Source organism: Ornithorhynchus anatinus, chromosome 19, assembly GCF_004115215.2.
Source record: "Ornithorhynchus anatinus isolate Pmale09 chromosome 19, mOrnAna1.pri.v4, whole genome shotgun sequence".
Classification (NCBI taxonomy): Eukaryota; Metazoa; Chordata; class Mammalia; order Monotremata; family Ornithorhynchidae; genus Ornithorhynchus; species Ornithorhynchus anatinus.
The window spans coordinates 32692999-32716441 of NC_041746.1; the positions used below are offsets into that span (position 1 = coordinate 32692999).

At 39.5% G+C, this 23443-nt stretch overlaps 1 long non-coding RNA gene and 1 other non-coding gene across 2 annotated transcripts in view; one reads left to right on the top strand and one right to left on the bottom strand.

The window, feature by feature from the left end:
- LOC114805723 overlaps positions 1–23443 on the bottom strand; it is a 137830-nt gene that overhangs the window by 34435 nt on the left and 79952 nt on the right. The window lies entirely within an intron of this gene.
- On the top strand, positions 567–704 carry LOC114805761. Its single transcript, XR_003753785.1, has one exon. It is a non-coding gene; the product is annotated as a small nucleolar RNA SNORA7 (small nucleolar RNA).

Here is a 23443-nt window from a genome sequence, read left to right on the forward strand (position 1 = left end):
GGAACATTCTAAAGCTCTTTCCATTGAGTAACATTGTAATATACCACTTTAAATTTTACTTGAGTATTTTCCTCACTATAAAGGCTTGTTTTTATTTGTTTTACATTACTTATTTGTTCCTTATTTTAGAAACCTGAGTCATGCTATAGTATTGTATTGTCATACCTCCATGAGAAGTATGTTTTAATTTACCCAAAACCTATTAATATTTTTTCCTTGAGCCCCTGGTCTTTGTTAGTCACGGTAAGAACATGCCTATGGAGGCAGAAAACTAAAGCAATCTAGATTTGATCTATTTTAAATGGATGGTTCTGGAGGTCTAGGTGGAATGAGAGGTCTAGTCAGAACGAGCTTGTTGAGTAATAAGCCTGTTCCTTACAATTCCTTACAACATTAAAGCACCTTGTACTGTTCCACCTCTTGCATGATGCTCAAACAATTTGTGTAATAGCATTCAGTTATCTATGGGTACCTTTAAATGGAAGCTTTTATAGATTTTTATAGATACAGGAGACCAAATAGGCTCTTGGTTGGTCCAGTTTGATCCTAGCACACCTTGATACTTCCTCCTCTCAGTATCACACTTGGAGAGTTTCCAGTACTCTACCAGTCTTGGCTACAGGAGGAGGAGACAAGCAGAGGCATACCCATTCCATTCCTAGCTTGGGCAGTGGCTAGCGAGTGGAAGACAATCTGCTACAAGTCAAAACTCAACTACACAGGTCAGCAGCGGCATGAGAGAGAGAGTCAAGGGCAGAGACTCTAGTTTACTGTGCAGAAAGCAGCAATTGTAAACCACTTCCATATAGTCTATGGATCCACTAGCAAAACAATTTCGGATGGAGTTGGGGCACTCTGAGAGAGATGTGTCTATGAAGTTTCTGTGGGTCAGAAACAACCCAACAGCATAGACAAAGCAAGACCTCGATACTGATGCTGGATTTGCTACACCACTTAACTTTGTTTTATGGGATTTGTTAAATGCTTTCCACATATGAAGCACTGTTCTAAGTGCTGCATAAATACAAGTTAACCAGGTAGGATGCAGTTCCTGTCCCACACAGGGGTCACAGTCTAAGTAGGAAGGAGAACAGGTATTGAATCCCCATTTTGTAGTTGAGGAAATTGAGGATCAGAAGAGAAAACTGACTTCTCCAAGGTCACACAGCAGGCAGGTGGCAGAGCTGGGATTAGAACCCAGGTTCTCTGGCTCTGAGGCCCATGCTTTAATCACTAGGTCGTGCTACTTCCCCACTTTTCATGCCTTAGTTTTCTCATTGTCTACTTGCTGTTAGTCCAGTGGAAAAAACACTGCTCTGGGAATCAGAGGTTATCGGCTTGTAAGACCTGAACTCTTCAGTTGTTCAGGAGAATGAGCGACAGCAGGAAACCCAAACAACTGAGAAGCACTGTTGCCTAATGGATAAAGCGCTGGCCTGAGAGTCAGAAGGACCTGAGTTCTAATCTGTGCACCAACACTTGTCTGCTATGTGACCCTCAGCAAGTCACTTCACTTCTCTTTGCCTCAGTTACCTTCTCTGTAAAATGGGGATTAAGACTGAGAGCTCACATGGGATATGAACTGTGTCCAATTTAATTAGCTTGTATCTATCCCAATGCTTAGTACAGTGTCTGGAATATAGTAAGTGCTTGACACCAATTTTTAAAGTAGTAACTGGATCTTCTGTAAATACAAATTTACTTCCCATCATGCCCAGTTTACCACTCTGAAGCTATTATAAAATCAAAACTTTCTGGCTAACTGCATAGTTCCTAAAGTGCAAAATACATTTCAGCATTTTCAGTCTTTGGTATATTGTGATGTGCATTTGGTAATTTCATAAGGCTAAATGAAATGCCATGACTAAAAGTACTTTGATTCCTTATATTAAAATATATTGGAACTAGAAATCAGAATAATGACCATTTAATTTTTCTTTCATAAACAAATTATCATATGTCAGTATTTTTAAAGTAATTTCATCTCCACCATTTCCTCAATCTTTAGGAATATTTTACTATCATTCTAATGTGAACTCAGCAAGGTCAGCAAACAGATAATAAATGTACCCACTAAACTGGAAGAATCTCACTCCATTCATTCAATCGTATTCAATCTGCACTTACTTTGTGCAGAGCACTGTACTGAGCACTTGAATTGGAAGTCAAATGGAAGTCAATGAGACTCTAATGAACCTCTTCAGAGATTATAACTATGGCTTGGATTGATGAGATTTCCATTCATGAGAAAGGGTCAATAAGACTGGTTTCCAATGTGAGTCTCTCAAATTAACTGGGAACGGGGGGTGGGGGAGGTGGGGGGTATTTGTTGAGTGCTTACTATATGTCAGGCACTTCACTAAGCTCTGGGATGCATACAATCAAATCAGGTTGGATACAGTCCCTGTCCCACATGGGGCTCACAATCTTAAACCCCACTTCACAGTTGAGGGAACTAGGCACAGAGAAGTGACTTGCCCAATGTCACACAGCAGAAAGTTAGCAGAGCTGGGATTAGAACCCAGATCTTTCTGACTGACAGGACCATGCTCTATCCTCTAGGCCATGCTTCTCTACATTATGATTCTACATTACTAGCTTGAGGGGTAAATGTTTTCTTTCTTTAGAGCATTTCTGGATAATACAATCATCAATGTTAGATCAGACCTCAATGAAACGTTCCTTATTATGGGGAAAACCCCTGTGGAATGATCCAAAGTCACATCTCTCATTGATGGTGTCGAAATGAGCAGACAGTGTATATGCCTCATTGAAGTCAGGTGAATTGAAGATTTTTTCCCCTTCCTTATCTCCACAGTGACAAAAACTGCCCTTGCCCAGAGCAGAAATAAGTATGTCAAATTGTGTTTTCAAATTTATCAGTTGAAAGCCTCTTTTTAGGGCACAAAAAAGTTATCTCTATTGAGTTAATTACCTAAACACAGATCTTTGCTTTATCTACATTCAGGACAGATTTGACTTAGAGGCTGAAGCAGTCTTTCTGAATCGTTTTTGCTTGACTCACTGTAGTGTTTATTGAAAACAACTGACTTCCCCTCCACCCTTTCTCTTTCTGCAAAATCACAATTTGTTGGGCTGTAAAAATGTCAGCTGTTTTGAAACTCATTATTATTGAGCTTGACAGGGAAAGCAGATAAGATATACAGAAATACAAGTGGAGGAAAATGTTAAAGTTTAAAAAAAACCCAAGAGTGGTGTGATGAGAAATATCTGGAAAATTTTAAAAACTCAGTGACTAATCTATTTTTTAAGACTAAAACTAGTTAAAGCATTTTACCAGGGATGATGAACAATAATTTGTCATCTTTTGTAGTTTTGAAAACATATCCCTTCAAATTCTCAAAGGTGTTTATAGAAATCCTTGACAGCAGGGGTCACATCTTCCAACTCTTTTGTATTGGGTTCTCCCAAGTGCAGTTATTTGCTTACAGTTAACCCTTAATTGATACCACATTGATTAATGAGAAAAAATAGCAATCAGTTATTCAAATAAAAGGTAAAGTAGAAGTCCTGAATTAGTTGCTATTTCATGTTTTCCATGTATTTTGCCCTATAGAAAACCAATCAATCTTTACTGAGCACTTATTATGAGTAGAGCACCATATTAAGTGCTTGGGCGAGCACATAACAAAATTAGCAGACATGTTTCCTGTCCATGAGTTTACAGTCTTGAGGGGAAGACAGATATCTGTATAATTTATAATGTATAATTTAAATATATGTACATAAGTGCTGTGGAGCAGGGGTAAATATCAGACAGCCAAAGGTCACATCCAACCAAGTGCCGAGATGATGCAGAAGAGTGAGTAAGTGGGGAAAAGAGGGCTTAATAGGGAAAGACCTCTTGGAGGAGATGTGACCTAAATTATGCTTTGAAAGTGGAGAGCATGGTGGTCTGGCGTATATGGAGGGAGAGGGATTTCCAGGCTAGGGAGAAGATGAGGGAAAGGTGTTGGTGGCGAGATAGATGAGATCAGGTTTTAGTGAATAAACTGGAGCTATAGGGACGGAGTGTATTGGCCAGTGTTCATATATTTCTATATGAATTAACTTCAACATGAATTTCTATCACTTCCATTCACTATTTCATTTTTCAATTTCAAGAGAATATGTATTTTATAATTGTATCAATTATAATTGTGGTATTGATTAAACATGTATTATATGCCTCTCTCTGGGCAGATATCTCCCTGGAATCTACAGTCAAAGAAGGGGGAGAACAAATATCTTATCCCCTTTTTAAACATTAGGTAACAGAGGCATAGAGAGATTGAAGCAACTTGCCCGTGGTCACAGAGCAGGCCAGAGGCAGAGCTAGGATTAGAATTCAAGCCTCCTGATTCCTAGACCTGTTCTCTTTCCACTAGGCCATACTGCCTCTGTCCTACTTCCAGATTTTATGCCTAATTCCCTCTTTCACCATAAAAATTTTCACTCCTTCATCCTCTGTTCTGAACAGTGCCTTGGAGCAGTTTTACTGAAAAAGAGTATGGAAGTAAATTAAAAAGAATAACTTTATGGAATGTCATACTTCATCAAGGTCATTGCAGTTGAAATGCCGATAGGAACACCATCCCAAATTCTGAGCTTCCTTTACTATGCCACCAAACCTACAGTAATTAACTCTTGTTCTCTGGTAGGACCAGAATGACAAAATCCTCACCAAATGAAAGTCTCCAGAAGATCAAAGCTATCTTTATTTACCACAGAGTTGAAACTCTGATAAAATCCTCAACTTTGAGGGATAAAAAAATACATCAGCATTACAAATAGGGCTTAGATTCTACTTATTTCTCATGAATGGCATCAGAGGGGAGTCCTCAGATGACAGCCTGAGGATTCTAAGACTAGGCTAATTTCCTACCATTTTCCGTTTTCATTTCAATCTTTGTCTCAGGAATGAATATATTTTGTTCCCGATTCTGTTTTCATTATATTGTGGTCTTACAATTGCCAGGAGAATAGATTAATTCTATGCTGTTTTTCTTTTCTTTCAACAGAAGAATTCATTACTAAAGAACTTTATTTCTCTGTAGTTTATTGTATTATGTTTTCCAATTGGCATGACAAAGAATTTAGCACGAATGGGAAGAGGAAAGATACATTTTTGTGAAAAAGATTATAGTGCAGGAAACGGTTCAAATTTTGCCCAAGGTTTTCCTCCTCTTAAATTCCAATTCCATGATCTAGTTGGAGGTCACACCCTTTGACCTAGTTGCAATAATGGGTTTAACATCTAGCTGTAATGTAAAATGTCTTGGCAGCCGTACATGATTTAAAATAGAAGCAAAATAATGAGAAGATGAAAAACAACCTTGAATAAGACTATAAAGGCTTTCAATATTTTCCAGGTCAGGGTGAACAAGTACACTCCATAAGAGGAACCAAAACCGGCCAAGTCCAGATTATGACTGTGGTCCCCACGTATCCAGAGATCAACTAAAGATGCTATCAATATAAAACATGTTTTGTGTGCACATTTACAGGTCTCACATCTCTCCCATTAGGTCTCCTTGATTGATTTTTCTTCTCTTCAGGTCATATCCCTGAGTACTTGTATGCCAAATGCACACTTGGATACTCATACCTACATTTAGTACTTGTGTACAATCTGACATGTACACAACTATTCAAACACTTGTTCATCTATATTCCCATTTGTCCATTCTAGTGGTATGTCTATAGATTATTTTTTTATTTGTCTCTCTCTGTTTGAGAGCAGTTCTAGGTGCCCAATAAGTGCTCAAAAAATACTATTGATTAATTGATTGAAAACTACCATAGCAGAAAAGATTCTGCAGTATATTTTTCCAAATTTGGAATGAATTTAATAACTGATTCAAAGCAATCAAGAGAAACAGGTTCTGTTTCTCAATTTTTCCACCTGCCAGAAGCTTCTTACCGATCAGAGGTATCTACTGAATGCCTACTGTGTGCAGAGGGCAAATGTTAGTGCTTGGGAGAGTACACTCTAATAAACCTGATTATCCTCCAGCATTTTACAATCCAGCTATCATCCTCAGTAGTACTTATTCAGTCTTCAGTCAATCATATTTATGGAGTGCTTACGGTGTGCAGAGCACTGTACTAAGTGCTTGGGAGAGTACAATAAAACAATAAACAGACACATTTCCTGCCATAATAACCATACAGTCTAGGGAACTATACGACCTGGGTTCTAATCTTGACTCTCATACTGTGGGCAGAGTTCTAATCTAAGCACTTGGGAGAGTACAACACAGTTGAAAGACATGTTCCCTGCCCACAAGTTTACAGCCTAGAGGGGGAGACAGACATTAATATAAATGTTATATAACATGTAATTTATCAGTATATACCTAAGTGCGGTCAGGTTGAGGGTGTGGCAAATAAAAGTAATGAAGAGATGAGACAAATCAATTGACAGTAGATTCTATAAATTCCTTTTGGTCTCACACTCCAAAGTCTCTTCGACAGGGCTGTTTTGCTTTCATCAGCTTAATTTGATTATTACATTACGTTTTGAACACATGCCTAAAGGCCTTCCCAAAATTGGCATGTTGTTAATGAATAGATTACAATATTATTTCCATTTGGATGCTGTGCTTAGATTTACTAAAGTTCAGTTAAGATCAAATTGCATGCAGAAGCAATATCCATGTTCCCCAGCACAAATTAGGTACAATTAACTTGGAACTCTATACTCATTATCCTGCTGTTTTCCCCATTTCTGATCAGATGTCAAAGAATTTTTGCTAAAAAGCAGTTATTGTCCAAAAAAGAATGAAATGGCTGAGATTTATGACAGTTTGCCCTACTGCTAAAGACGGCAACCACCTCAATCATTTATGACCATCTTTTGCTCAAGCCCAAACATGCAGTTCTAAAAACAGGCCATAAAGTGAAAGTCAAACCTGGTGAACCAAAGTCTGACTCTGGATTCATTTTGGAGTTTCTGCACCTTCAAAATAAAGAATTAGCTCAGGTGTAAATGTAAATTATTTTACTCACTACATTTTGCCAATAACTATGCTTTACAAAAGTTTGTACTTCGTAGATGCTACTGGTATGATCTGATGTTCTCATACTTTACCCAAGTACTGAATGATAATGAGATGATAATAATAAAAAGACAATGTCTGTCTCCTCTAGACTAAGCACCCTGTGGGCAGGGGATGTGTTTATGAACTCTTTTGTACTCTCCCAAATGCCTAGTGTAATGCTCTGGACACAGTAAGTGCTCAATAAACACCAGTGATCGATTTAAGGGCTTACTGTGTGCCAAGCACGGTTCTAAGCCTTGGGGTAGATACAAAATGATCAGACTGGACACAGCCCCATCCCACAGGGGGCTCACACTCTAAGGAGGAGGAAGACTAGGGATTAAATCCCCATTATACAAATGAGGAAACCGAGACACAGAGAAATGAAGTGATTTTACATAAGGTCACAGAGCAGGCAAGTGGCAGAGCTGGGTTCAGAACCCAGTTTCTCTGAATCCCAGGTCTATGCTCCTTCTAATAAGCCACAGTTCTTCTCACGATGACAGTCTCTCATCCATGATGATGGAATGAGCCTTGGTCTTCAGACTTCATGGACGAAAACCTACACCAAGAAATCCCTGATATGTGGCTAGTTGCTCTGTGCAGCACCGTAAGGTCTCTTGAGAAGCAGCGTGGCTCAGTGGAAAGAGCATGGGCTTGGGAGTCGGAGGACATGGGTTCTAATCCTGGCTCTGCCACTTGTCTGCTGTGTGACCTTGAGCAAGCCACTTAACTCATCAGTTACCTCATCTGTAAAATGGAGGTTAAGACAGTGAGCCCCTTGTGGGGCAACTAGATTATTTTGTATCTACCCCAAGCACTTAGAACAGTGCTCGGCACATAGTAAGCGCTTAACAAATACCATAATTATTATTATTGTGCCTCCCCATCCTATTCCCATCAAGGCACAGATACAACGAACAAGAAAGCAAATAGGGCTGCAGTACATAGTATATGCTCAATAAATACCACTACTCTGCCTTCTCCTGTATCTAATCTTTAATTAGTGCATCGATCAGAGCACAAAATGCTCAGATTCTATCATCCCCTACCTATTATCTTTTCAAAGGGAGTCTCCATCATCACCCTCTATCATCTATCAGAAGTCTGGTAAAAATTTCCCCAGCCGTAATCTTTTAGCCAAGAAGAGAGAATGTGCATCAGCTCCAAATTTCCACTAAGCTTCTATCTTTCTGATCAACTGCTTCTAACCTATCTCCATGACATATCCCACACCAAAGTTTCTTCACAGAGGGGGGGAGGAGGGGAGACGTACGGATTTGTTCTTTGGCATGGGAAGGTGACATTAAGATGTGTGAGATGTGGTTGAAAAAACAACTTTCTCACCATCCTTTCCACATGTACATATTGAAAAAAGAATCTCACTTCATGCCATATCCTGCCGTCTGTGGCCCTGGTTTCTATCTGCCATTCCTACACAACAACTTCGTTGATGCATTTTAAGACTCCCCAAGGTCATCATCAGTGCAAAAACCAATGATTCCAGGAGTGAAAATAATCTGGCTGGTATAATGTCACTGAATAGAGCAAATGGAAAATCTTCTACCTGGCTTTTCAGGAGTTTACTAAAATAGATAGACTAGTCTTTAAAGCAAAGATATCACTGTTACCTATGAAAGTTTGCTTTGAGGCTTTCAAAGATTATCAAGAACATTCAGTGACTTTTCCCAAGAGCATGCGATGACCCTTTCTGTGCTGTGATGAAGTGCAATATTTGCTGCATGAGTGATCCCATACACTTTTCTTTGAAAACCCATATGCTATCCTCCAGAATGGCCATGAATAAATATTTGTGAGTCTGAAATGTTAGAGATTATTAAAGGAGGTGACATTTCATCATGCATAATGGATATTTTCAAGAATTTTTTAGGGTTGTGGAAATGTATTGACAAAATAATAGGAAAGAAGCAGACTATCACTAGCTTCTCAAGTGGTTGGCAGTAAATTGAAACATGGAATTAGACTGTATTCTCCTCTATTCTCATTCCAAATCATTGGGAATATAAATACATCCAAGGGGCAATTCTGAAATGTAACTTGTGAGATCACTTTCACAGTTTCATGTTTGAGATGGAAAACAATGTTTTAAATATGGACCCTCTTTACTGGACTAATTGCCCACCCACCCACTCTCCCTGTTCTTACATGTTCTAGAGCAATGTGACACAACAAGCAAACAACCTACTTCCCTGAGCGATATTTCTATGGTAAACAAGGAATAATCCCAGCAATATCAACCGTTATCAGAATGGTTGCCAGGAAAGTTCTTCAGCTTCACTGGGATAATTCTAGCAACCATATCCAAATTCAGGGGATAAGAGTAACAGAGGAGGCACTGACAGTAAAGATCACCCTTGAGGGTATTTAGGAGGGAATCTATCATCTGCAGAGCTAGAGTGATAACAGCCATTAGCTATAAGGAATGTGCTCCTTGTCAATTTTCCAAAGGAGAAAATGCATTTACTGAAAAGATAAACTGTGACTGTCAAGCAAAGAAGACAGTCTTATCATTGGCAAGATTAATCACAAAAGGATATTAAAGGACTAGTGTACTGGGACAGTATGTAAGACCACTGGGTATTTACATCTAAAAATGAGTAGAACTAAGTTCTATACGTTTTCCTTCTGTAGAGGGAAAACATGCTCAAAACCAGTTTGGAATTCAGCTTGTCTCAAAATTAGTTCTTGATGCCTGAGTCAATACAGGCCATCATTTGTTGAATAGAAAGAAAATATGCAGAGAGAAGCAGCAGGGCGTAGTGGAAAGAGCACAGGACTGGGATCAGAAGACATGGGTTTTAATCCAGGTTCTGCTACCTGTCTGTTGTATGACCCTGCAGAAAGTCACACCAAGTCTTTTCTAGTGTGTACATTGACTTTGCTACAGCATTTGATGTCAGCAAAAGACCAAGGCTCTGGAAGTTGTCACAGTGAATCACTATCAAAAACAACCTCAGACCAACACCATCAGAGAACAGACCAGGTTTTACTCAAGACATGTGATTATTACATTCATCCACCTTCTCTTTCCATTGTGCAGAAGAACAACATTGAGAGACTAACAAACATGTTTCCTTTGTGTTCATCAATTAAAAGGAAGCATTTATTGGAATTCAACACTGTAACAGTGGGCTGTGCAAAATTAGAATTAAATCAACACATATGGATCTCCTGGAAGTGATGAATTGGCTTGGATACCAGAAACCATAGTGTTTTCTGTCCATGCTACAGGAAACCACTCAGATGTATCAAGCAGAGCAACAAATTTCATCAGAGCTCCTACTAGCCATCCTGGAGTAGCTGGTCAATAAGCGCAACTGGGAAAAATAAATTGGTATGCCAAGCAATTAATGCACTTCCTCTACATTAATAACTGTAGCACATTTTCAAATAATGCAACTGAATCAGAAAACAAATGTAGTACAGATGAAGCACACCAGATTTTAGGCTTTAGATGCACCTAAGATAGTAGGTAATTAACCCAAGGAGCTCTGAAGTAACATGAAACAAAGTAGAACTTTAAGGTGCCATTTTTTATGGAAGGAAGCAGGCAGATGGGCTGTTAGTGATATCCAAACCAACAGAAAGGTGGAAGGGGCCCAAAACTCATGGGTAGAGTATCACTTTCACCTCCAAATTCACAGCATGGATCCAAGGAAAAGAAACAGCTCCTGGTGGTGGCTGAACATTCCCTGATTCATAAATGCCCCGATGCCATAGACCAATCCCCACCCTTTGCACTTTCGGACTTCAAATGTATCAACATGCATATGCACATGGATATTTTGTATATATATTCATCTATACAGTCACTTAATATTTCATCCTATGTTTGTATTGCTTCCTCATTTTTTTCTTCCTCCAGCTTTCACAATCTGTAAATTTATTTTTATTTTTTTACCCCAAACATACCTTCCATCCCAACTCCCTCTTCCCCCATTATTTTTTGATTTTGTGATGATTCTCAGAAGGCTGCTTCAGGAGCATGGTAACAAATGCCTGATGGTGTCAAAGGTGACATGGGAGGGAAGAACATCCTTGCACATATTGAATAGCGACATGTAGCTTCTCTTAAAATAGAGCCATTGGGAAAGACACAGCCAAAAGAGAGAGAAATAAAAATGGCTCCCAGGCCTGTGGGCCTCATTGCAGAAATATGAGATGTAAATACATGCACACAGCATGGAAGAATAGTCAGGCATGTGGAAAGAGCATGGGCTTGGGAGTCAGAGGTTGTGGGTTCTAATTCCGGGTCTGTCACTTAACTGCGTGACTTCGGGCAAGTCACTTAATTTCTCTGTGCCTCAGTTACCTCATCTGTAAAATGGGTAATAAGACTATGAGCCCCATGTGGGACAACCTGATTACTTTGTATCTACCCCATCACTTAGAACAGTGCTTGGCACATAATTAGTACTTAAATACAATTATTATTATATACATTTGATGAATATCTTTCCTAGATTAGTGATGCCTGATACCTCTAGACTGTAAGCTCACTGTGGGCAGGGAACATGTCTGTTATATTGTAATCTCCCAATAAATAAGATTGACTAACTATTCCAACCATTCCAGACTCTGAAATCCTACATTTCTCATTTCCCAGTCTATTTATTGAGCACTTACTGTGTGCAGAGCACTGTTACTCAGTGCTTGGAAGAATATAACAATATTCAATGTTGGTAGACACATTCCCTGCTCACGATGGGCTTATAGTCTAGAGGGGAAGACAGATATTAAAATAAATAATGATGGATATGTGCTTAAGTGCTGGGAAGGCTGAGGGAGGGGTGAATTAAAGGGTGCAAATCCTAGGTCAAGGGTGATGCTTTTGCAAGTGGGAATAGAGAAAGTGAGGTCTTAGTCAGGGAAGGCTTTTTGAATGAGATGTGCTTTTAATAAGGCTTTGAAGGTCAGGAGAGTCCCTTTCCTCTTCTCTCACTCCCTGCTGCTTTGCCCTGAGTTGTTCCATTTGTTCTTCTCCCCACCCCCGTGCCAGCCCCATTGCACTTATGTACATATCTGTAATTTATTTATATTAATTATATTTATATTAATATTTAAATTTATTTATATTATTGTAATGACTCTAGATTGTAAACTCATTGTGGGCAGGGAATGTGTTTCTTTATTGCTGTATTGTACTCTCCCAAGTGCTTAGTGCAGTGCTCTGCATACACTGTATGCTCAATAAATTCAATTGAATGAATGAAGAGAGTGATTGTCAGATATGAAGAAGAAGGATGTTCCAGGTGAGAGGGTCGGGAGCGATAAATGAGTTCAAGGTACATTGAAGAGCTTGGCATCAGAGGAGCAATGAGTGCGGGCTGACAAAATAAGGGAGGTAAGGTAGAAGGGGGCAAGGTGCCCGAGTGCTTTAAAGCCAATGGTAAGGAGTTTTGGTTTGATGTGGAGGTTGATGGGCAACCTCTGGAGGTTCTTGAGGAGGGGAGAAACATGGCCTGAACGTTTCTGTAGAAAAATGATCCAGGCAGCAGAGTGACGTATGGACTGGCTTGGGGAGAGAAAGTAAGCAAGGAAATCAGCAAGGAGATTGAGGCAGTATTTAAAATGGGATAGGATAAGTGCTTAGATTAACATGGTTGAAGTTTGAATAGAGAAGATAGGGCAGATCTTAGTGATGTTCTGAAAGTTGAGTTGACAGGATTTGGTGAGAGACTATGTGGATTGAATGAGAGAGTGGCGAGTCAAGGATAACACCAAGGTTACCAGCCTGTGTGACAGGGAGGATGATGCTGCTGTCTCCAGTGATAGAAACATCATGGGGAAGTCAGGGCTTGAGTGAGAAGATAAGCATTTCTGTTTTGGACATGAATTCCCAATGCTGAATACAGATTCCCAGATATCTGATTGAATTCCAGAATCTTGTTTTCAGCTATGCAAAAATCCATCTGCATCTGACCTGTTTTCCTCTCCTGTTTATAAGTTGCTCTGAACCTTGGGGTTATGTCTTCATTTTCTACCATTCCATTGTGTTTGCTACAGCACCTTGAACAAGCTGAGGTCTCAGTCAGGGTTTGTTTGACTTATTGATGCCTAGAATCAACTTTCCAGATCCTCTGAGAATAGAATGCATTTTAGAGATTGCCCTGGCTGGCTGGCTGCCTGTTTCAATTTAATGATGAATTAATGGATGAACTCAACACCCCCATCTTTATGTTAGACTCTACAATTAAGGACAAATGTAATTAACTTCAAGAAGGGTGAATAGCTAAAGCTGAAAGAAAATTAAATGGAAATGACAAGCAAAAATTGGCTCCAGGTTATGGTTTTCTCAAACTCATTCTTCTTCCAGATTTTCTTGGGTGATTATGATGTCTTACTTTTCCTGACACACTTTCCTAGTAGGGAAATAGAAGTCTGCAGAGGATAATGCTCAACCCCAATGGATGAAGGTGTGTTCAGGAGATCTCTGAAAGGTTATGACCATCTTTCTACAGTTCCCTCTTTGACTGTAATGATGGTGGAGGGATCAGAGAAGTAGCATGGCATAGTGGATAGAGTATGGGCCTGGGAGTCAAAAGGTCGTGGGTTAGAACCGTGCTCCGACACTTGTCTGCTGTGTGACTTTGGGCAAGTCCCTTCACTCCTCTGTGCCTCAGTTACCTCATCTGTAAAATGGATATTAAGACTGTGAGCCCCATATGGGGCAGGGACTGTGTCCAACCTGATTAGCTTGTAATAATAATAATAGTGGTATTTGTTAAGCACTTACTATATGCCAAGCACTGTTTTAAGGGCTGGGGAAGATACAAGATAATCAGGTTGTCTCAAGTGGGGCTCACAGTCTTAATCCCCATTTTACAGATGAGGTAATTGAGACACAGAGAAGTTAAGTGATTGGCCAAAGTCACACAGCTGACAAGTGTTGGAGCCACGATTAGAACCCATGACCTGACTCCCAAGCCCGGGCTCTTTCCTCTAAGCCACAGTGCTTCTCTTTTCTTGTATCTACCCCCTTGCTTAGTAAATTGCCTGACACATAGTAAGGGCTTAACAAATACCGTAAAAAAAAACGCCCATAGGACTTGCCTACATATCTTTATACTTGAATATATAATTTATTTCACTGTCTCCCTGCTATATTGTTATCTTCTTGAGGGCTTTGAAGCAGTGTGGCCTACTAGATAAAGCATAAGCTTGGGAGCCGTAGGACCTGGATCCTAATCCAAACACTAACACCTGCCTACTGTGTAACCTTGGGCAAGTCATTTAACTTCTCTATGCCTCAGTTTTCTCAACTGCTAAAGAGGAATTCAATACCTGTCTTCTTTCCTACTTAGACTCTGAGCTTCTCGTGAGACAGGGACTGTATCGGGCCTGATTAACGTGTATCTACCTCAATGCTTACAATAGTGCTTGACCCCCTGAGAGCACTTAAAAAAATAACTAAAAAAAAAACCTTTCTAAGGTAAAAATGGGAGCCATATTTTCTTTTCATTTTCTTTCGTATTGGACTGACTTATAAGAATATTCTCTTAAAATTTGTGAATATCAAAACTCAACCCAATAAGAAAGCTAAAGCCCCCCTACCAGACCATATCCTAACCAAAACCTGCAAGAACCTCACATCTTTTAGAAATAAAACTTCAGTAGCATAGGACCTCATTAGTAGAGTCTTCCAGGAAATCAATACTTTTTTTTCTAAAGCATGGCTCATAATGAAAGGTAATAAGTCTCTTCAGAGTGTTTGAAAGCCTTCATACCAGTTCCCAGTTCTTTCTTATTTGAAATAGACGTTTGTTGATAGTAAATAGCACAAGAATTCACAACCTTCTTCAAATCAATTGGTAAACATCCCACCAGCTAAGGGACTCTCAACACAACAGTAAACCTGTTCACAATTTATGTTATTCTTCACAGTGCAAGGCTGAAATACAATGCAAGATATGCTTGAGATGGTTTATTTAAGAATGCTTTTCTAACAGTTGAAAGCCCTAATTAATGGATTTTACCTTCCCACTTTTATTTTTCCTGCACTTCAGAAGTTTTTAAAGTTTAGATGCTTTGGTATTATTACAATAGCAGTGACATTTTAGTTTTATTGGAGCAGTAAGGGAAGGAAATTGTATTTTTATTAAATTGATATGATGAAGAAAAGTGAAACTAGATTTTTTTTTTCCGGTGGACAAAAAATTAAGTTTGCAGTGCTCCTGTTTTAGCCCCCTGTCTGGTAGTGCAATGCTCCTGTTTTAGTAGAGATAGCACTACTAAATATTAATGCCAGCATTTCTTCCAGATCTATCACACTCAGAGATAATGCTGCAAAGTTTACCTTGGCCAAAGCACATCTCTCTCCCTCCTTTGGATGTATTCTGACTGACATGGGTGAAATCTCTACTGATCAAATCAGCAAACAGCATTAACTGACGGTAAATCACTGAGTTGTCTGCAACCAATTATTTTCTAATATGATCATCAAACAGTCCTCTTCCAACCTTACACAGCTTCCAGGCTTTCTGACCTTATTTGACCCCTCCGTAATATATGTAATGTTCCCTTCCGGGAAGGCCAGACTCTTAGCTATCAGACTTTTCACTAACTGGCACATCCATTTTCAAAGCATGCTGGATGGTAAAACTTCTACTGTATGTGCATATGAATCGCAGGTCATTATTTTTATAACTGTGTTATGAAGGAACTGAAGTTTCTGTAATTAATTGCCTAGCTCACTTCAAGATTCTTTCTGCTAAGAAAAGCAAGTTGATTGTATTGCACTTAATAAAATCTAATCCATTAGGCACTATGATAAGATCTTAACATAATATATGCGAAATCCATGTTTCCCTGAGGTCCCAAAGCCAATTTATATGTAGATGATGCCCATTTTATATCTCCTTTAATATCATTTAGCTTGCATTTCTCTCTCGATAAACTACAAAAAGGTTGTTTATCCTTTATAGTGAAGAGGTATGTTTTAAAAGAGAAATAATAATTCAGCTTCTTAGGAAAGGTAAATAATTCAGAACACAAGTTAAACTATGATGTATTTAAATTGACTAAGATAAATGGTAGATTGTTGTTTTCTCCTTGATATATGGCCTACATTAATTTTAAATGCTACTGTTGTGATTTGGGAAATCTTACATTTGGAAACAAACTCCTGAAAAAATTTCCAAGTCTTTCATTTTACATTTCAATGTCTAAATTGATGCTCTACCTCAGCCTCTAATAAATACAAGTTCATCAGTAGGAGCAGTGAACTTTTAATAAATACTTTCGATGCAGTTTACCTCACAACATAATTTTTCTCAACCCCAAAATAGCTTAATGCATTTAAATATAAATTTTAAATAAACTATAAGTCCAAATTTCTAAATTCTCTTGAAATAGAAAATCTCACGTAAAGTTGTAGAACATCTGTGACCACTTTCATGATCTAAAAATCTGAAGTGATGCTATGCCCTGAACCTGTCTTCTAGATAAATTACTTGGTTCTTTATGAAGAATAGCTGAAATTCATTATATCCACATTTCTGAAGCCTAGGTTGAATTTTAAATGTCTAGATTTCATCTACTACTTATAAAATAGTATATAGCAATTTCAAAGCTCAAGTCCAAGCAAGGCATGATGGCCCAAAGGAAAAGGTCATTTGAATCACATGGGATTGACATACCATGCATCCATGATCTACTTTCAGCAAATGCTCTAAACAGTATCAGTCCACTGTTGTGAACTCCTGCAGGGAGGGATTGTACACTCGAATACCACTGATTGATGCTTTACACAGATAAGCATTCAGTAAATGTGATTGAATTATCACCAACACCAACAAAATCAAGGCAACTAGATGTGTTTAGCATATAAACAATGATATATCTTTAATCGAACCATGTGAAAGAGTATGAATCATAGAAACTATGGAGGCAACCATCTTATTAATTCAAAGGTCACACTGAAAATACAGCAAGTGGGTCAAAAAGTTGCTCACAAGCCATCTCCAAGTTAAGCTCCTGATGAACCAAGATATCTTCATGGAGTTCTACAACACTTGTCTGCCTTATGGAACACTGTATTGGGTTTACTGTAATCACTAACAAACCATGAATAGACATTTCTCCATCAAACTGGTGGCTAGGAGGCCATTAAAAACTCTGGGCAGGGCTAGTCAAGGATTCTAAGACATGTTCGATGATAAGGACTCAGGTTTCCTGAAGGACTACTGGCATTACAACTAGCAAAGCATCAATACCACTCCACAGGCCTTTGTGTTCCTGAAAATGAGGAAATTTAAGACATCTATCATATGACATGCAAATTAAGGTAAGGAATATGTGCAACAAGTGAGGGGTTGCCAAAGCTGAAGCTATCCCAGACTCTTCAGTCTGTCCACATATACTCAAGACTTCTAAACATCACCAAAGAAACTGAATAGACCCTGATACACATTTACAGGATCACTTAGGAGGGAAAATGCCTACCCCTTCATCTCCAACAAGGAAGGCATCTTGTAAAAATTACAAATGCTCCAAAGATCACTTGCACACACCATTACCAGTCAAAGAAAAGGCTCTCCAGACCATTGGAAGCAGTGCCATGACTTCCTACGTTGGTAGGTTTCCTAAGAGAGAGGATATAATTATAAGGGGATCAAAGGAGTCTTGAGCAAGCTTTATTAAAACATTTCAAACAGGGACAAAGGAATTAAGATGATTCAATCTGGAGCAGAAATGTTTAGTGTGGGGTATGCCTGAGAGTCTTCAAGCCTACCAGGTATTTCTGGCTGCTTTGAGAACAGTACAAGAGCAAGTAAGCTTTAATTGCAGCAGGAGAAACCTGAGTTAGATGTATAGAAGATAAATGGACTGGGCTCGGCTCAAAGGAGGCTACAGGATGTCTCTCTCCAAGATTTTCAAGGAAACTATTCTCAGTGTTCACGTTGATGTGGGGATTCAAATTAAATGAACTATTAAGAAAACAGCTGAGCCCTGTGAATCAGAACCAATGAGAGGCTGAAAGTGAACCTGAGTCCTTGTCTGGCAAATGTAAATATACCTCTAAATGTTCTGGGAAAGGTTTTTCCAGTAAATTCCACTCACCCACTTTAAAACAGATAATACAATCATTTTGCAAAGGGTTGTACTCAGTGGTATTAGACATTCTAATTCCTCTCATGTCCAGAAGCTGACCTCAGTTTATCACCATAGCTTTCCCCAACTTCAAAGCCCTCCTAAAAATCTTACCTTCTCTGAGAAGCCTTCCCTGTTTAGCTCCTAATACCCCAGTCATATCAACTCAATACAACCTTCATACTGTCCACAAAGGGATACGTTCCAGGCACATTAGATTTATAAACCTCAAAGTTGCGATAGAAATCAAAGGAGGAACCCTTTTAGGGGAACAAAACCTTCAGCACCAAGATACTTCAGGGAACTTCCGGATCACAAATCGAGAACCAAGAAGCTTACTTGTAAGTGCTGGGTCTCTTCTGGGTTGGGAGAGGTTGGGGAAATTCTTGGGGTTGGGGAAACTCTCTTTCTACCGCCCACCCCGCACGCTCCGCTCCTCTGCCGCCCACCTCCTCGCCGTCCCTCGGTCTCGCCTATCCCGCCGTCGACCCCTGGGTCACGTCCTCCCGCGGTCCTGGAACACCCTCCCTCCTCACCTCCGCCAAACTGATTCTCTTTCCCTCTTCAAAACCTTACTTAAAAATCACCTCCTCCAAGAGGCCTTCCCAGACTGAGCTCCTCTTCCCCCTCTACTCCCTCTGCCATCCCCCCTTTACCTCTCCGCAGCTAAAGCCTCATTTTCCCCTTTTCCCTCTGTTCCTCCACCTCTCCCTTCCCATCCCCACAGCACTGTACCCGTCCGCTCAACTGTATATATTTTCGTTACCCTATTTATTTTGTTAATGAATTGTACATCGCCTTGATTCTATTTAGTTGCCATTGTTTTTACAAGATGTTCTTCCCCTTGACGCTGTTTAGTGCCATTGTTCTTGTCTGTCCGTCTCCCCCGATTAGACTGTAAGCCCGTCAAACGGCAGGGACTGTCTCTATCTGTTGCCGACTTGTTCATCCCAAGCGCTTAGTACAGTGCTCTGCACATAGTAAGCGCTCAATAAATACTATTGAATGAATGAATGAATGAATGGGAAATGAAAAATGCCTCAGTGATGTCAGTCCTTAATATGACAATCATGCCTTTTTCCCATGTCTCTCACCACCATGTTTTGCTCATACCCTTTCTCCTTCCTGGAACTTCATACCCTTTCACATCCAGCAGACTACTGCTCTCCCCATATTTAAAGTTCTTCTGAAATAACATTTCTTCCAGGATGCCTTCCTGATTAACTCCCATTTCCCCTTACCTTGCCTCACTATTTCCCTACCTACTGCCACTTCAGCACTTCCCCATTACCAAACAATTGAATGGCCACACACCCCTATGGCACTTATGTAGTTTTTGTTTTTTATATTCTAATGCTTCCTCCCATGTCTACCAACTCTGTTGTGTTGTACTGTCCCAAGCACTTCAACACTGTACTTGGCACACAGTAGCCACTCAATAAATACTATTGATTGACTGGTGATGATGGCTGGAGCTGGGAAATATTTTGAAAAACTCTTTCCGCCAAGGATCATTCCTAGCCTGTGTACCCTCCAGTGTCCTTCCCTTTGTGATTGACAACCATCATTTACTAACCATTTATGGAGGCTTATGGTCTCCATCTCTGCATTAATCCTAGAGCTCCATTTTATGAATGCTCCTTCCGAAAATGAGGTTGGAAGATTCTGCATCTTAGTGTTGTTGAAAGTGCCCACCTTCAGTTTATATTTGAATTGCAACCATTAACGAGGCCCTCAGTTGGGCTTGGTAATAATTTCAAATAATGGCTTTGGTATTTTCTGAATCAGGTCAATAGCCAAGATTGGATCCTCTCTCTCAGCTGACATAAAATCGTTGTGGTTTAGTGAGAGCATGGAAAGTGTTTTTATATTACTGTAACTAATGCTGTGGCCAAATCTTCTCTCCTCTTGCTCCAGGTCTTTCACAACTCTTCTCTCAGTATATCGTTTCTTCAATTAATGGCTTGTCCTACCACTCATGGCAGGGAGGGGGTTTGAAGATACTTTCAGGTACCAGGAGAGTGGTGGGAACAACGCTGTATTGCAGGAGGGTCCTCCCTCTTTGCCGCGCATTGTCTACCTGTTACTTAACCAGCACAATTGACACGATTGTGTCCCAACTGGGTATTGGCTTGGCCACTCAAAGAGGTTTACTGTCTGTTTATAAACTCTTCAACAACAGTGATCCTGTCCTCATGTCTACTTATTCTGTGGTGCTCTTCCCTGCCCTTTCTACAATGCTCTGCACCGAGAAGGAGCTCCATAAATTCTAATGACTGATTGACTTGGAGAGGCAAAAAGCATAAAAGGAAGAGAAGGAAATAAGAAGGAAAGTGAGGGAAGGTGCTGGAGAGAAGTGAAATGGAAGGCGACGGAGATAGGAGAAGGAGGAGAGAACTTGGGAGCAAAGAGAATGCAGCTGAGAGACCTGACCACAGTGTCACCATAACTGGTTCCCTAAATCCTCAGAAAACCACAACAAACAGCAGCCAACCAATGGTGGAGACAGCAGGGAAGATAAAAGCTGTTTTTCCACAACAGTCCTTCTGTTTTCTAGTTGGCCTTGGTTCTCCTTCCCTCAACCCCAGGAGACTAACAACAATCCAAAATACAAAACAAAACCAGAGACCCAGTTCTCTAAAGGCAGATCCAGTTCCACTTAATTCAGTTCAATTTAAGATGCCCTCAAATTTACTTGATTGTACTGTAAAAACTCAAACCTCAAACTGTCACCAATTCACTCATTTTTTACGACTAGATGCCCTTGTCCTTGATTAAAACAAGAAGCAGCGTGGCTCAGTGGAAAGAGCCCGGGCTTGGGAGTCAGAGGTCATGGATTCTAATCCCAGCTCTGCTGCTTGTCAGCTGTGTGACTTTGGGCAAGTCACATAACTTCTCTGTGCCTCAGTTACCTCATCTGTAAAATGGGGATTAAAACTGTGAGCCCCACGTGGGACAACCCGATCACCTTGTATCCCCCCAGCACTTAGAACAGTGCTTTGCACAAAGTGCTTAAGAAATATCACCATTATTATTAAAACAGTGACAATCATATCATCAAGTTTCTTTTTCTCTCTTCTGGCAGGAAAAGAAAAGTGAACCTCAAATTCTGAGAGCTTGGTAAAGAATGACTTCCCCTTTCCCTCATTGTAGTGTCAATTTCACTGGGTTCTCTCTGTAAGATGTCACCACAGAACCACCATGATTCATGGCCACCTCTAGTCCTCTTGGGGTTTAGTGGAAAATACTGCCAGCCAAGCATACATTATTAAAATGAGATTAAAACAGGATAAATAAAACACTCACTAAAACAGTGATTGAATGACCCAAGATTCAGAGGAGCCCTATCCTTTTTCTCAACAAACAGAGAAATCATTATAAAATAGTTCAGATGCTGTTTCTGCTATTTCCTGAGTGGTTTGAAAAATCTGATTTGTGGGTTTAAATGAAGGAGAGTCCAGAACTGGGTATCAGGAGACCCAGGTACTAGTTCCAGCTTTGCTACTGCTGCTGGCAGTGGCAGGTTAAGTGACAGGTCACAACCTCTCTAAGCCCGTTTCCTCATCCACAAAGTGAGGATAAAAGATGTGCTCTCTCCCTCTTTTAGGCCCGTGAGCTCCATGTGGGACTGAGACTGTATCGAATATAATTACCTTGGATCTACCCCAGCATAAATTCTTTGACCATTCTTTGGCACATAGCCGAGTGCTTAACCAATACCCTAAAAAAAAATTTAAATGCTTAATATTATTTTTAAAGTAACTGGTATTGCATGCAGTCTTTTGAATGCCATTAGTCTCCATAATTTGCACCAGGAATGGACTTGCTAGTGCAGCCCAGCTGATTTAGCGCTATCATTTTCAGGAATCAGTTTGTATAGATGCCTCACTGCAACTCAAGCTCAGAAATGGGATCCTATAACTTAGACATCATATTTGGCTCTGCCTAGAACCAAATGTGGTTACTGAACCAGGGAGAAAGGGTGAAGATTTTTAAAACATACAGATTCACAAATTAAGTAAATTACATTAATGTGTGTTTGAACTGGATGATTGGCTCCTGTACACCAGCCGCTCATGGGTTTCATTTTGTTTGGCTCTTCTGCAACAAAAACCTGCCAACTGCTGCTTTAAGGCAAGGTCCAAAAGGATTCTATAGATTTATCTTTTAAAGTGTGAGGAAAATTTAAGTCTGTTTCCTTTGAAGAAAAGTAAAAGGGGAAAATATTCACTATGCCTCCTTTCCATCTCCAGATTAATATCATGGGAAAATTAAGTCTGTTTCAACAATAAAAAAGGCACTTTAAAAAAAAATATGTGCTACTCATGTGAATTGGATGAAAAATGAGTAAATTATCTGATGATCTAATTAACTGGTTCTTATTAATTAATTCTAATTACATGAGTTGTGTGCTTACCTTCCTCACTTAAACCTCTATCCTTGAGTTACAGAAGTTAATAGAGTACAAGCCATTTTAAGATTAAAATAGGGGAAGATTCCAGTAAAGGAAAAGCCAAATTTCCTGCTACCAATAAAATTGGAAATGCAGCATGGGGGAATCCAAAAAGGTGAGCATGAGCAACTTCTGTTTCCTCATTGTTCATCAACACTTATCTGTAACAACAAAATGACCGGGAAAGCAAGCTGAGCTATGGGGAATTTACAAACTATAATAATATAGCAGCAAACTCTTACAATTTTGCAAAACTTTAAGTCATGCATTATATACCATCCCTTATAGCTGCTTTGGTCAGTGTTTCAGTGCAGTAAGAAACCTGGCTCTCTCTTCATTGCTACAGGCTGACTCTGCCCCTATTACAACTGCAGCCTTAGTGTTTATGGAGCACCTATTCTGTACAGTACACTATGCTAAGCGCTTTGGAGAGGACAATAAAAGACATGATCTCTGCCCTCAAAAAGCTTACAATCTAATTGTCTTTAACCAATTTAATGCACATTTGCATATGACCAAATGAAAAAGTCAATTATTTCTATCAGAATTTTTCCAATTATTAAAATTCTATTTGTCATTACACCAACATTCCCCATAAAGTGTTCAAAGACATATATTAATTACACTTAGATTCATGGCAATGTTTTCAGTGCATTTACCTTATTTGTACCCACATTTATTGATGATAAAAGGTAAATATACGACATGCATAGTCATAATCACCTGTCATTTGAATGAAAATTTTTTAAATAATTTTGCTGATATAATGTATCCCTTATCAAATCCAGAAAGACTCAGTGTAATGAACTTGGTATTCTGGCAATTGTGTTTCAGT